The sequence below is a fragment of the Filicampus tigris genome, chromosome 12, assembly GCF_054856515.1.
Source record: "Filicampus tigris isolate MCC_2025a chromosome 12, RoL_Ftig_1.0, whole genome shotgun sequence".
NCBI classification, from domain to species: Eukaryota; Metazoa; Chordata; class Actinopteri; order Syngnathiformes; family Syngnathidae; genus Filicampus; species Filicampus tigris.
In genome coordinates, this window is record NC_141228.1 from 8,685,696 (window position 1) to 8,699,225 (window position 13,530).

A 13,530-nucleotide genomic window follows, 5' to 3' on the forward strand; every position below is an offset into this window, starting at 1 on the left:
ACGCACATATAGTTGAACCTGTCATTTATTGGCATGCAATTCCAGCAAGAATTTCGAGTTATTATTACAATCTTTGACATCAATTGAGCTATTCAGGCGTCGGAAATGAATCATTTAAAACTTGAATAGAAAATGTATGGACACAAATGATGTGTACTATTGTTTGTGACATTACCACGTGAGCCATATTGGTCTTTTACACTCAGTGCGTGTGCAGATCCATGCGGCCCTCACTCCGCAATACGCAGCAGGCGATTTGCATGGTCCTCGGCGCTCTTAATGCCTCGCTCACTCACTCAGTGCACAGTTAGTGTCACTGCCTGTCTCGCATTTATGCGAATGAGACCACCCTGTAACCAGACAAATGAGGCCTTGCATCACAAATAATGTGTTTAATGTAACACAATCACTAAAGTAAATGTTTGTCAGATAAGATTATTCAGACCATTTGCTGCTTCAATCTACTCCCGTCTCAATGTTACCACATGCAAATTGCGTGTGCATGATTGACTGACTTTATGGCCGAGCACTCAGACTTACAGTACAGTACAGACTTGCTGTATATTAAATGTAGCAAGGACACACTGATAGGAGATGGCTTGTGACAACATTAAGTACATAAACAATAAATTATAACTAATCATCATACTGCTGAATGTTACATAAAGATTGAAATGTTCAATTTATAAATAGGTTGGATAAGGGATCATTAAAAGTATGAATATCAAGCAAACGGTTTCAGTTGGTTTACAAACATGCTGCATTAGTTCACTGTAGATTAAAATCAACACAATTATAATTGAATTAATAACCCACAAAATAATCAAAGTTAGCCTATTTTGGGGGTAACAGAGGTGATGGTACATTGCATGCTGTAATTTTTGCTGCTTGCGCTGTATTCTTGTGGAGTGTTAGCAGGACATATACCGGTAGTTCCTTTCATAACCTCCTCCTCTGAGTGATTATTTTGTGATCTGTATCTGCAAGGACAACATGCCCTCTATATGCTTTTATATTATTATATATTACTTTATATCCCTTTTTCTATTTTTCAGTGTAGTGTTTGTGTACTGCATATTGTAGGGCAGACAGTGGATGATGTTAAATGTATATACTGAGGAAGTACAAACAAAAAAAACAGAAAAGAAGGACGTGCAATAGGACAGAATAGAGGTTCAAGTGTTGGCGGTAGTAGTGGTGGTGAGGTTGGGGGGGTTGTTCGGTGAATTGAAAGGGGAAAGGTTATGTGTGTGATTGTGTATGTGCATGAGTGTTGCATTCCTGATGAGATGGCCCCACACAATGGCTAAGTTGAAGGTTGCGAGCTCTTTTAAACAGGAATAAAATGTCAGGTCTCACTGTGAGCTCATGTCATCATTTTGCTTTGTAAAAGCCTCCATCTCAGTGTGCAAAGACCAAGTAGTTATATCATAGTTTGAAATAAAAAAGACTTAATTTTAATGTGCCTTTTTCAAACTTTTAGTCAAAGTCCAACAAAAGTGCTGTGGCACACTAGTATGCCATGATAGATCATTGGCTGTGTGGTGGAAAGTTATCCAATTTCAATTCATTTGTCCCAAAATTATTTCTCACTACAGATGTAGCGTTGTTAAGCTATCTATGCCAGTGACCTTTATTAACCGACAGAAAAATTAAAATGATCTTCCATTAGATGGCAGAAAGTCTTTTATTCAACAGAATAAGTCATGAATGCCTATGAGTCATTTTGTCTAGTCAATTTGTGATAACATTTTATCATTATTAAATAATTTACCTTTAAATTTTTATTATCTATATTTATTATTACGTGTATCACAGCCTTTTATTGTTTTTTATTTATTGTATTGTTTGTAAAGTGCTTTGTTACAGCTCTAGCTGTTATGAAATGCGCTATATAAATAAAATTGTATTGTAAATTGAGAAAAGAAAAGATCATCAATATTTCAGTATTCATTCTTTTTGTGACATTTCTGTTTGATGGTGTAACCTGAGATTTTTCTCATGTAAAATTGCGTTCCTTGATTCAATAAAGATTGAGAAGGCTTTTTCAATGTGTTTCCCCATTCAAATGATTGTATTAGCAATAGAAATATTATCTTATGGGTCTCTTGGTGCACAGGTGAAAAATCGAAACACATTGTTCAACGAGCTTCACAGAATTTGGATTGTGCTTTGCTTTAGAGTTCCCACTAGAAATGAAAAAAAAAAAAATGGTTATCTCAAAATTATCTGACCAAACCTGATCCTGGGTGTCATTTTCAGTTTATGTAAGTCAGCTTTTTCGGAACCATATGCCTATAAGGACTACTATCATTTGACACACTAACTCTCCCTCTTTCCCAAACACGTTCCTTTGTATCCTTTGCAAATATGAGGCCTTGTTTGAAGAAAGTGGTGTGGTCTATTTCATGTATCCTTTATTGATAGTACACAGATTGTTTGCCATCAACGCTATAGTGTTGGCTCTCTCCTCCTATGTAACCTTCTCCGATACAACGAAAGCTGTCATGCATAGTTAGCCCAATTCATTGACATGCAACAGGATCCCATGCTCCCCAACAATTGTGTAATGACAGTGTCATCTGGGTACCATTTCCCCATGTGCAAGTCCTCACCAGAACAGCCATGATAAGTGCTGGGCCATAATGACAATGTCAAGTTATCATATTTTTAAACAGTGTGGCTCAGGTAGGGGATGTGAGTATCCTTTTGAGGTATATTCTTGTTTATATGCACAACTACAACCTGTATGCAGTGCTTGTTGATTTGTCCGCTGCATGTGCCACATGCACGGATCCACACATTGTGTAAATTTGGTCTCTTGGAGATGAAGTGCTGCCTTCATGAGTGAAAATACAATCAGTGTTTTTATTTTATGGGCACTCCCATTTTTCTTTGGACTCTGGATTGCAGCTTCCACAAGTAATGGTGGTCGTCATGGTAATCATTTGGATGAGACAGGACTGCCCCCTCAAAACAAGGCTGAGTTCAGTTCTCTTATTATTAAAAATCAGAATTGTAGAAACTGAATCACAGGCCGCTTTTGTTGGATTTACTTTGCACATATTATGTTGTGCAAAAAAATCCCTCAGCATTTTAAATATGAATTACAATTTCAGAATTTAAAGTATTGTGACCATATGTAACAGAGATATTTAATTGAATTTACTACAAAAAACTAAACATTTGTATTTGAAAAACATAAAGTTCGCTATTCCTTCAGTATTATCGCAAAAGCCAAGTGATATTCAGGCACCCTCAAGATGAATAGGAAGAATGTGTTGCTGTGGAATTTGCATCACATTCATGATTAACTCCGCAGAAAAAAAAAAATACACATCGCACATGCAGTGTGTATGTGGCCCAGCAGTATTTGGATCTGTGAGTAGCAGTCCGTGTTCATTGTCTCCCTGATGCAAAGTGATGTGCACTAATTCTACATCTGGTCTGACCAAACAAGGCTCAAAAGTTCAGCCAAGAGAAAAAGAAACAAGATTCTTTATAACTTCCCCTACCTTTTGACTCACAAATCAAATTTGACGCTTTTCAAAGTGTGTGTCAAATGCGTGGATAGGATTAACTGTATGTGCGGCTGTGTTTTTTGGTCTCCTGGGGTTTCGTGTATAGCCCTGAATTGGACATCATCATGTCACAAATTATTTGATTATTTTGAAAGAAGTCATTCAAACAATTGAGGCCGCAGTATGCTCTGGCATTCAAAATTCATCATAGCCAGTGAAACAAATGGAAACATGAAAAACTGAGCCTCTTTGGTGGCTCTTAAGTGGCTTTAAGGGAAACTGTTTATGCATATTCACCCAGCCGCTTCAAAGCGTAAACTCAAATTTGTTTTATGCTGCTCTTCTACATAAGTGCGCTACGCTGTCACATACCCACCTAAGTCCTGAGGGGAGAATCTATTCATAATTCAGAGTAACAATAGGGCAGAAGCTGTGGCATTGTCATATATAACAAATTGAGGTTGTGAACACGCCGAATTTGTATCTGCTTACAGAGGCTGACTGCATTATACATACTGCAGGTGCCGCTGAATGCGTGGTAATAGGATGGATGATGGATGGCCAAGCTACACTGGCTTCCATTCTTGGGTTATTCATCTGTAGTATTTATGTGCTTATTTATTTATCACTTCACCCAGAAAGACCCTCAAACTCAGGATGGCACACTATGGCCTATAGGAGGCTGAGCTTTGGCCATCATAGAAATGGATCTGAGCGCTTTGAAGTCTGCAAGTCATCTCTTTAGTACATGTCAGATATGTTGATGACAGTTTTGACGTGCATTGGTGGTGCTTTTGCAGGCTTTGATGTTTGTTGACTTTCGGTTGTTCTTTTGCCTTAGCCAGAGAATTAAAGCCAGGAGACTTTTTCTCTAGAGCGGCTTTTTCCAAACTGTACGTACATGAGTTCTTGGGAACATTCCAAACAAATGTCCAAATATCCTTTATTATATTTAAGTCATACACAGTCATCAGATAAGTGCTTTTTACTATTTTTTATTCATTCAGGGAAAAAAAATCTTTTCAAAGCTATCTGGCCCTGTGTGGAAATGTGCTTGGTGAGATTTTGAGCCACTCTTCATTGTAAAATTGCTTGAATTCAGCAACACTGGAGTGTTTTTGAGCATAAACTGACTCCTTAAGGTCATACCACAGTATTTCAATTGGATTCAAAGCCATACTTTGATTAGGCCATTTCAAAACCTTAATTTTGTTTTTTTTTAAGCCAGTGAAAAGTTGACTTTGGCTGCTGTGCTTTGGATTGTTGTCCTGCTGCAGAACCCAAGTGTGTGTCAGCATGAGGTCACAAAGTGATGGCCGAATATTCTCCCTCCAGATTTTTTCTCATGGTTCCATCAATCACAACAAGACGTCCAGGTCCTGAAGAAGCTAAGCAGCCCCAGACCATCATAATACCAACACAACCATGTATGACTAAGTGATGAGCCTTTATTTCTTTTGGGACAGCAGCAGTGGTTTTCGCCTTGGAATATCATTTTTGCCAAGTCTGTTCCTTATTGTTGAGTCATGAACCTTGACTGAGGCGAGGTAGGCCTGCAACATTTTAGATGTTGTCCTAGGTTCCTATGTGACCTCCAGGATGAGTTGTTACTGTGCTCTTGCGGTTATTTCTGTAGGCCGGCCACTCATGGTTTTGTGGATAATTGCTGTCGCCGTGGTGTGCTACAAGACTAAAGCTTTTGCTTTTGTTTTCTTATCTGTTCTTGAATTTCTTTGGATTGTGACCTTGTGTTGCAACTGTTTGAGATGTTTTATCCAACTTCAGTTAACGACCAATCATGACTCAGCTTCAGAAAACAGGTGAGCTGTGATTGCTCATTGCCTGAGCCCTGAGGAACTGTGATGTCATTTTCAGTCGACAGAAGTGACAAAATGGCCACCTCATGAGGTAGCTAAAAACGGGTGGATTTTTGCTGCTTAACTCATATTACACAAATGATATTAATCAGAATGCCTTGTTTCAACTAGTGGGCCTGCATAGAAAATATTCTTGGAAAAAATATGTTTGGGATGGCTTCCCGTTTAAAATGCAAAATCAACCTCACTCATATTTTGTATGTGTCCTGTCCCTCTTGCGTTCATGCATTAACTGTATTTACACTGAGAAACGTCATTACTGACCACCTCAAAACTGAAGCATCACCACAACAGTTCATCTGCCAATAGTACCACAAAACCAATATCAGTATTTCTACTCCATACTTCAGAACTGTTCTCCATCATATGCATCTCAACAGTCCGTGGCAACGACACGCTGGCAGCTCACGATGAGCCAAAGTGGGGAAGAGAAAGAGAGGGGGTAAAGAGGGGTGAATCGGGCCGTAGATCAGGGCAGAGAGGATGGCGGCACGGCCAGTAGGTGACAGGGGAATAACATCCCTTTCTCCTCAATCGACAGGGACCATAACTCCTGTCTCTCCAGGGACAGATTGAGAAAGGCAATAGCCCTAGGGGTTGTGAAGCTCGGATGCTTAGGAGAATTGAAAGTTAAAAGAAAAACGATGTTTGCTGAGCCACTATTACTGGTTCCCCCGAAATTTTCATAAGACCTTTTTCTTACACTTTTTGCAGAGACAGATACAAGTGGAATACTGTCCATGTAGATTATCAGATGCTTTTTATCCTAGGTTTGTTAAATAGCATTTTCTTTCAAATAATACCATACCCCACTATGTTTTCACAAGATTGTTTATACATCCAGCTATTTATTGCATTACTACTCGCCCCGGCAGCTTGAAGCCCTGTCCACCCTGAACCAATTGCCAGTCAATCATGGAGCCAGCACATAAAGACAGGCAGCCGTTCACATGCTTTTTTTGACGCTTTGATGCAATTTGGAGTGTTTAATTGAAATACTTTACCAGGAAATCAGAGTACCCTGAAAGAATTTCCTTGCCTAGGTTTAAACCTCTGACCTTCAACTGTCCTAATCCCAACAGGTTATTTTCCATTTGGGACAAAAATTTGTATACTGTCAGGAAGAGTTTCCCAAACGTTTTTAGTCATAGACCCAAATTTGATATTTACTCGCTCCTTGGGACCAAAATATAAAAAAAACAGCACATTTTGTTCGACTCTTTTGTCATTTAGATAATTTTATAATAATTACAAAATAGAAGAGAAATTAACTTGGTTATATCTGCAACTATTGATTGTTTTGATAATCTATTAATCTCTTGACTATTTTGTTGATTAATTAATTCATGAGATTGAGAAAAGTGTTGTTTTACTTTCCATGCCTTTATTCAAAAACATGACTTCATTTCAAATTGATATGAATTAGTTATAATTTATTCCCCCGCCTACTGCCCGAAGACAGCTGGGATAGGCTCCAGCACTCCCGCGAGCGACCCTTGTGATGATAAGCGGTATAGATAATGGATGGATGGATAGTTATGATTCAATTACTTCTCTGGTCTGTAAATGTCAGAAAATAGGCAAAATATTGATTGTTTTCCAAAGTAAAAGCAAATGTTTTATTTTGATTCAACACAAAGCAGTCTACTTTCGAATAGGACTACAGAAATTGGATACTCTTTACTGTTGAGCAGCTGAAATTCCGAGTATTTGGACAATTTCAGGCGGCACGGTGGTCGACTGGTTAGCACGTCCGCCTCACAGTTCAGAGGTCGTGGGTTCGATCCCGGCTCCGGCCTCCCTGTGTGGAGTTTGCATGTTCTCCCCGTGCCTGCGTGGGTTTTCTCCGGGCACTCCGGTTTCCTCCCACATTCCAAAAACATGCATGGTAAGTTGATTGGATACTCTAAATTGCCCCTAGGTGTGATTGTGAGTGCGGATGTTTGTCTCTGTGTGCCCTGCGATTGGCTGGCAACCAGTTCAGGGTGTCCCCCGCCTACTGCCCAAAGACAGCTGGGATAGGCTCCAGCACGCCCCGCGACCCTTGTGAGGAGAAGCGGTACAGATAATGGATGGATGGATGGATGGACAATTTCAAATGAAAAAGGATATCGTCAAGAGTTATAGATTAGCAAAAATGATTATTGATTCATCTGATAATCGATTAGTTATCGATTGTTTATTGCACCTCTAAATTTTATGACTGAAAAACGTAACTGTATTTTTTTTCCCATATCTAACTATTTTTTGACTGTTTGTTTAGAGAACAACCATTATATTAACACTTTCATGCAAAGTGGTCACTAGAGTGGACAGCTATTTAAAAGTTGCTTTCGCAGGCCGAAGCAACACGTCACGTGAGGATAACGTGCTATGGGAGGAGCCAGAGGATGGGATTAAGGACAGCGACTCTGAGCACAGTGAGGCAGATAATTGTTTGTGAGGGGTAATGTTCTGTCATGATAGATCTCACCTACTCTCAAGTTAAACCAGTTTGCATTATTTTATTGCAATGTTTTTCCTTATTCAGATTAGCAGTTACAGTTAGACTTCACTTTGATGGTTAATGCAGTTATTGCAATTTTGTTGTTTGATCACAATAGATTGGTTTATTTACATTTCAAAAACCAAAAGCCATTCATTTACGAATGTGATTGCACTATAGTTTGCATATTTCAATGTTGAGATATTAAGATTTGAATGAGGCAAAATAACATACCTTTTCCCTCAAATATATTGTTATAATCATTTATTTCAGATGTATTGTAATTGTTTTCTGTATAAAAATTAATTTGGTGTTCAAAAACTTGAGTCTTGAAAAAGAGGGGGTCGTCTTATAATCAGGGCCGTCTTATATTCGGGCCAATACGGTAATAACATTAAATCATAATTAATGCATGTAAGGGTTAAACATATTTTTTAAAATTTAGATTAATTAATATAGGCGAAAGCAACTTTTAAAGAGCTGTCCACTGTAGTGACCACTATGCATGAAAGGGTTAATTTTAATATAATTTAATATATAATTTCATATCCATCCATTACCCAATCCGCTTATCCTCACAAGGGTCACGGGTGTGCCGGAGCCTATCCCAGCTGTAAGCGGGGTGCACCCTGAACTGGTTTATAATTTAATAGTATAATTTTAATACTATAAAACTTAAAAGGAAATCTTATATTCAAATTGAGTCACAACTCTCATCAAGCCTTTTCTCTCAAATATGAACAATATGATCACCATTTAGCATATAAAAAGAACAAAAATTGTGTGGTGTGGTGTTTGCCGCCGCCAGTCTCTCATTACATGATTTGTTGGACTTTATCCCGGGGCGTGCTTGTGGTACTTTTTCTGTGTATGTTATTTGCATGCCTTAGTGAAGCAATATGATAAGAAGTCATTCTCAAAGAAAGGCTTCCCTACACAAAAAGATGAGTTGGCTGCCAAATGTGCTATTTGTTTCTTAGCACAGAAACCTATAGTTGAGCTTGCAGGCTTGTGGTGTTTCTCCACCTTGTGCTGTCCCATTAGGTGGTATAGGAATACCATCCAGCCTGCCTTTTATTTTCACTTATACTACATTCCACGAGTCAATATACAAGCCTACTCATGGATGCAACTGCACCTACACTTTCTTTTTCTTTTTTCCAATCTTTTTTTTTCTTCTTCTTCTTCTTCTTCTTCTTCTTCTTCTTCTTCTTCTTCTTATTATTATTATTATTATTATTATTATTATCTTCTTCTTCTTCTTCTTCTTCTTCTTCTTATTATTATTATTATTATTATTATTATTATTATCATCATTATTATTATTATTTACATTTTCTACCACTGTCTAGTGTCATCCCCAGCCAGATTACCATTTTAGCCATTCACTAAATAAAAAAAAATACACATTTTTGCTTTATTTAATCGGTTATGACAAATCAGGTTGATATTAGTGGATTGGCCCTGTATATAAGTGTATCCAGGCATCTCTTCATGTAGCTTTCTACACACACACACACACACACACACCCGCACACACGCATGCACCCACGCACACACACACACACAGACAAATTAAAAGACCACAAGCACGCAGAGGGGCAGGTTAGTCCTCCTCCACACCGGTACCTGCTCCGCTGAAGGTGAAAGAAGTGCTCGCTTGAGCTCATTGAAAAGTAGATGTGACAGTAAATTTTTCAGGCCCTTGTGAGATGGGAGATCTTGTTATAGCAGTCAGGATGGGGGTCAGGGCAGTGGCTGCTTGATGATTGAGGAAAAGAGAAGTAAATTCATTCTGCTTCGGGCACTTTGTCAAGTGCCAGTAGCTTACCGTTGAGAGCCACTCACCCATCACCGTGTTACGGCCCCAGAGGTCACCTCCCTTGCCATAAATCTACCTCGACTCCTCGTCTGCTAAACCTATTGCCTTCCACCGGCTGAGCACAAGCAGTGAGAGGCTGCAGCTGCTAGTCCTCATAGTCACTCAAATGAAAAAAAGACAAGAGAATATAGATGGCACTGATAGTGTAAGGAGCAGAGCTTTGCTTGTTTCGGAGCCATTTAGCCGGTGTTTGGACAAACCGGTGGGGGCTGGTTTTTGAGACTGTATCGTTTCACGGTGACTCATCACCTGACCTACGTACTCTTTTTTACTTACTATACATTTCTCCTCAAAACAGTACAGCGTGTAACGAGAATGTTGGTTTTGTAAGTATTTTGTCAAACAAATAACTCAGTGTCAGTAAAATCTACTTTAAGTAAAGGGATTGTGCTTAGTACAGCTCTTGAATTAAATTCACCTTAGATTGTCTATGTGGTCATACCTTGTAGACAGTTGGAGTACTAACGACTGGAAATGATTTTTTTTATTGCCAAATAAAATCTGCAGGCTAATTAAAAGGCTGCAGATGCACACATGACAGAGATCGATTGTTAAAAGGGACAAGCGCCGTCTTTCGCAAACATGCCAAAAATCCATCAGCGCAGACACGGAGTGCCCAAGTTGGAAGCAGACAGTGGGCAAAGAAAGCCAAGATACTGTATATGCAAAGAAAGCAGAAGTCATCAAAAGCAAATGTCTTGCTCATGATGCTTTTACAGATTTTAACTTTCACCAACATGGTTATTTTTCAATGAACATAAGCGTGACAATAAACAAAATAGATAGCTGCAAAGGTACTTTTAGTCATTTAGCCCAGTGTGATGCAATTATATGCACAGAAAAAGTCAATTAGTTTTTCGCTTTTGAGATGATGAAGTGAGTGGAAACATCCTTCAGCTGTTTGATGAAGAAAATTGTCGCACCGGGGACATGTTATACTTCCAGAATTCTTTTTTACAAAGATACAATTAGCGTAGCAACTCCATTTTTAGTCTTTGAAAACAATATTTCGATTAAGAAAATTGACTTTTTGAGATTTGTAAGACACTACCAATCCTTGATATAATTAATTCACGTATTTCCTTTGCTATAGTTCAATTATATGAATACTCCATTAAAAAGTGACCTTGTGGCAATTTCGATTTGTTGCACAATGATCAAGGTGTTTGGTACATCAAGGTTGATGATCTCTTCACAGCTAATTATCCATCACAAGTTATTTGGTGAAATGTGATGTACTCTTTGAACACAGTTTAATAGATAAAAAAAAAAAAGACATACTGTCATGAGACAGCACCCATCAACGGACATTAGCCTTTCACACAACCGCACATCCTGTTCTAAAATGAATCGAGAGTAATATCATAAACAAATTGATCTTTTCCAAGTAGCTAGTAAAGGAATAAGGAAAATTGATCTTGTGCGAGTGAGTGAGTAGACTTTGTCTCGCATGATCTGCTCTTTTTTGCTTTTTAAGTGTGTCATCATACACCATAATTACACCTGCCCCAACTTTGTGGGTATGTTTTTTGAAGTTGATTTTTCTTTTTCTTCTTACGGCATGTGTGCATGTGCATTCCCTTCTGCAACATGTAGTATCGAAGCACCAAGCTGCTTTCAATATAAACCTCTTATTAGGTGGTGATTATCTTCCCTGCGTCTGGCTTCTTTCAGTCGCTGACTTGAAGTCGGAGAGGCCAGGGGCACGCGAGGAAGAAAGGAGTGAAAACTTCCTGAACCTAGCTTTCACCTCCCACCTCCAAACTTCAGCGTACCCCTCAAACTATCAATAAGCAACCTTATTTAGGCTGTTTTGGGGGAGTGTTTATGACTGAAGACGGTGTTTTGATTAGTTTTATTACAAATGCTACATGCTTTTTGAAAGAGAGGAATGTAGGTTCAAGAGATAGATCACAGTTCATCTTCTCTCAAATCTTTTGCAAGTTTTGCATGCAACTTTACTAGTTGATTAATATGTAACCTTTCTTCTTATAGCCAGCTCTGACATTGATTAAAAATCTATTCAAACTACAGGACTTTCAATCCCATATTCTACTGAATTCTCCCCAGGCTGGGCTGAACGATCGTGACTTGTGATGATGGACATCCAGGCCAAGCGAAACTGGTGTTTTCACTTAAAGTTTACTGTCCCATTAGTAACACACGTGGCAGCAATGGAGATGGAGTAGAGAGAAGTCCAACATCGATTTGGAGATAAATGATCTCAATAGTATGCACACAGCAGCATTGTGCTTAGCATTAACACAACAAATCTTCACTCTCTGAAGAAAATCATCTATCCCCTAACATAATCCGGTTGCTCCGAGTTTGCAGTTTAATTGGGAATATTGGAAATTATTCATTTCAATGGAAAATGGGAGAACGCCACATTCTGATTAAGAAACAACTACAATGACACTCACTGAAACCCGTATGTTGGTAGTCTAATCAAAACATATTCATTAAACGAAGGGCCACAATAACAGTGTATGTATGTAGCACCACCTTGTCAATTTGCACTGCCATCAGCGCAGTGGTGGGAGGTGAATTCCGAACCTGGGCCTTCAGTGACCCAAGACTGAAGTGACCTAATCCACCTCTTAATAGTACCATCACATCAGAAATTATTGTTTGAAAACGCTATACAACTATGCGTGGCACTAAAGAAGAGGCAGAGGGATTTTGCGTATTTGAGGATGAATAGACTGTAAAAACAGTTGGTTTAAAAATAACACCATTTGGGTTAAAAATGGGCCGATGTACTAATTGGGTCAATTCGACCCACCAACAGCCCTTTTTTATTTTTTTTTCCTTTTTGCAAAACTACCAATTTTGTTAGTTGCTTTCTGCAAAAACACCCCAGAAAGTTGGCTCAAATTGACCCAAAGAGTGGATCGGTCCATTTTTGACCCAATGTTATTTTTAACACTATCCAGGTAGGTGTTGCAGATTCACAACAATGAATTGCTCATCCCTTAATTAATACACATTCATATTATATATGAGCCTTTTTCTTTTTACTCAGAAGTACTACTAAACTATTACTAAAAAATAATTTGAGCCTGAGAGGGTTAACCCACCTGTTTTTAGAGTGTACCGTTATTACTAATCATTTTCCAGGTTGAAACAAGCTAGCCAGCAGAGGTGTTGGTTGACCTACCCTCACAATGTCCAGTTTTTCTTGTAAAGTGCGCCTCGAAAGGCAATTTTTACTCGTGTCCGACAGCATCCTTCCCCATAAAAATAAGAGCATCAGCTGCACACATGAAAAGTGTAATGATTGTTACGCGTTATTTAGCCATATTTAGCACAACCGATCAGAGGGCTAAAAATAACAACTACTTAGCTGAACCAATCAGAGGACGTTTAAACGTCGAAGGCGCAGACTGATTAATCTAAAATGTGATTGGATAAAAAAATGAGACAGCCATTTCATCGGTGTGTGTGTGTGGGTGTGTGTGTGTGTGTGGGGGGGGGGTGCGTGCGTGCGTGCGTGCGTGCGTGCGTGCGTGTGTGTGTGTTTGACGGCAGCACTCGTGTTTCTGAAGGCCTTTGGCAGATTACATTTACATGGCAACACAAGAAAGGTTAAATCACACTGGACAAAAATAAAACTGTATATTGCACTCATGTGGAAGCTGGGCAGCCATGACGCATGCTATCAAATGATGACAATAGACTGTTGGAAATGAATGAATTCAGTTCATCTAATTTGTAAGTAAGTTGTGGTTGCCTTGAAGAATCTGACCGCATGCCACTGCCACT

At 38.9% G+C, this 13,530-nt stretch overlaps 1 protein-coding gene across 1 annotated transcript in view; it reads left to right on the top strand.

Moving 5' to 3' along the window:
* The window catches only part of LOC147138267 (adhesion G protein-coupled receptor D2), a 77,528-nt gene that overhangs the window by 47,872 nt on the left and 16,126 nt on the right, over window positions 1-13,530 (top strand). The window lies entirely within an intron of this gene.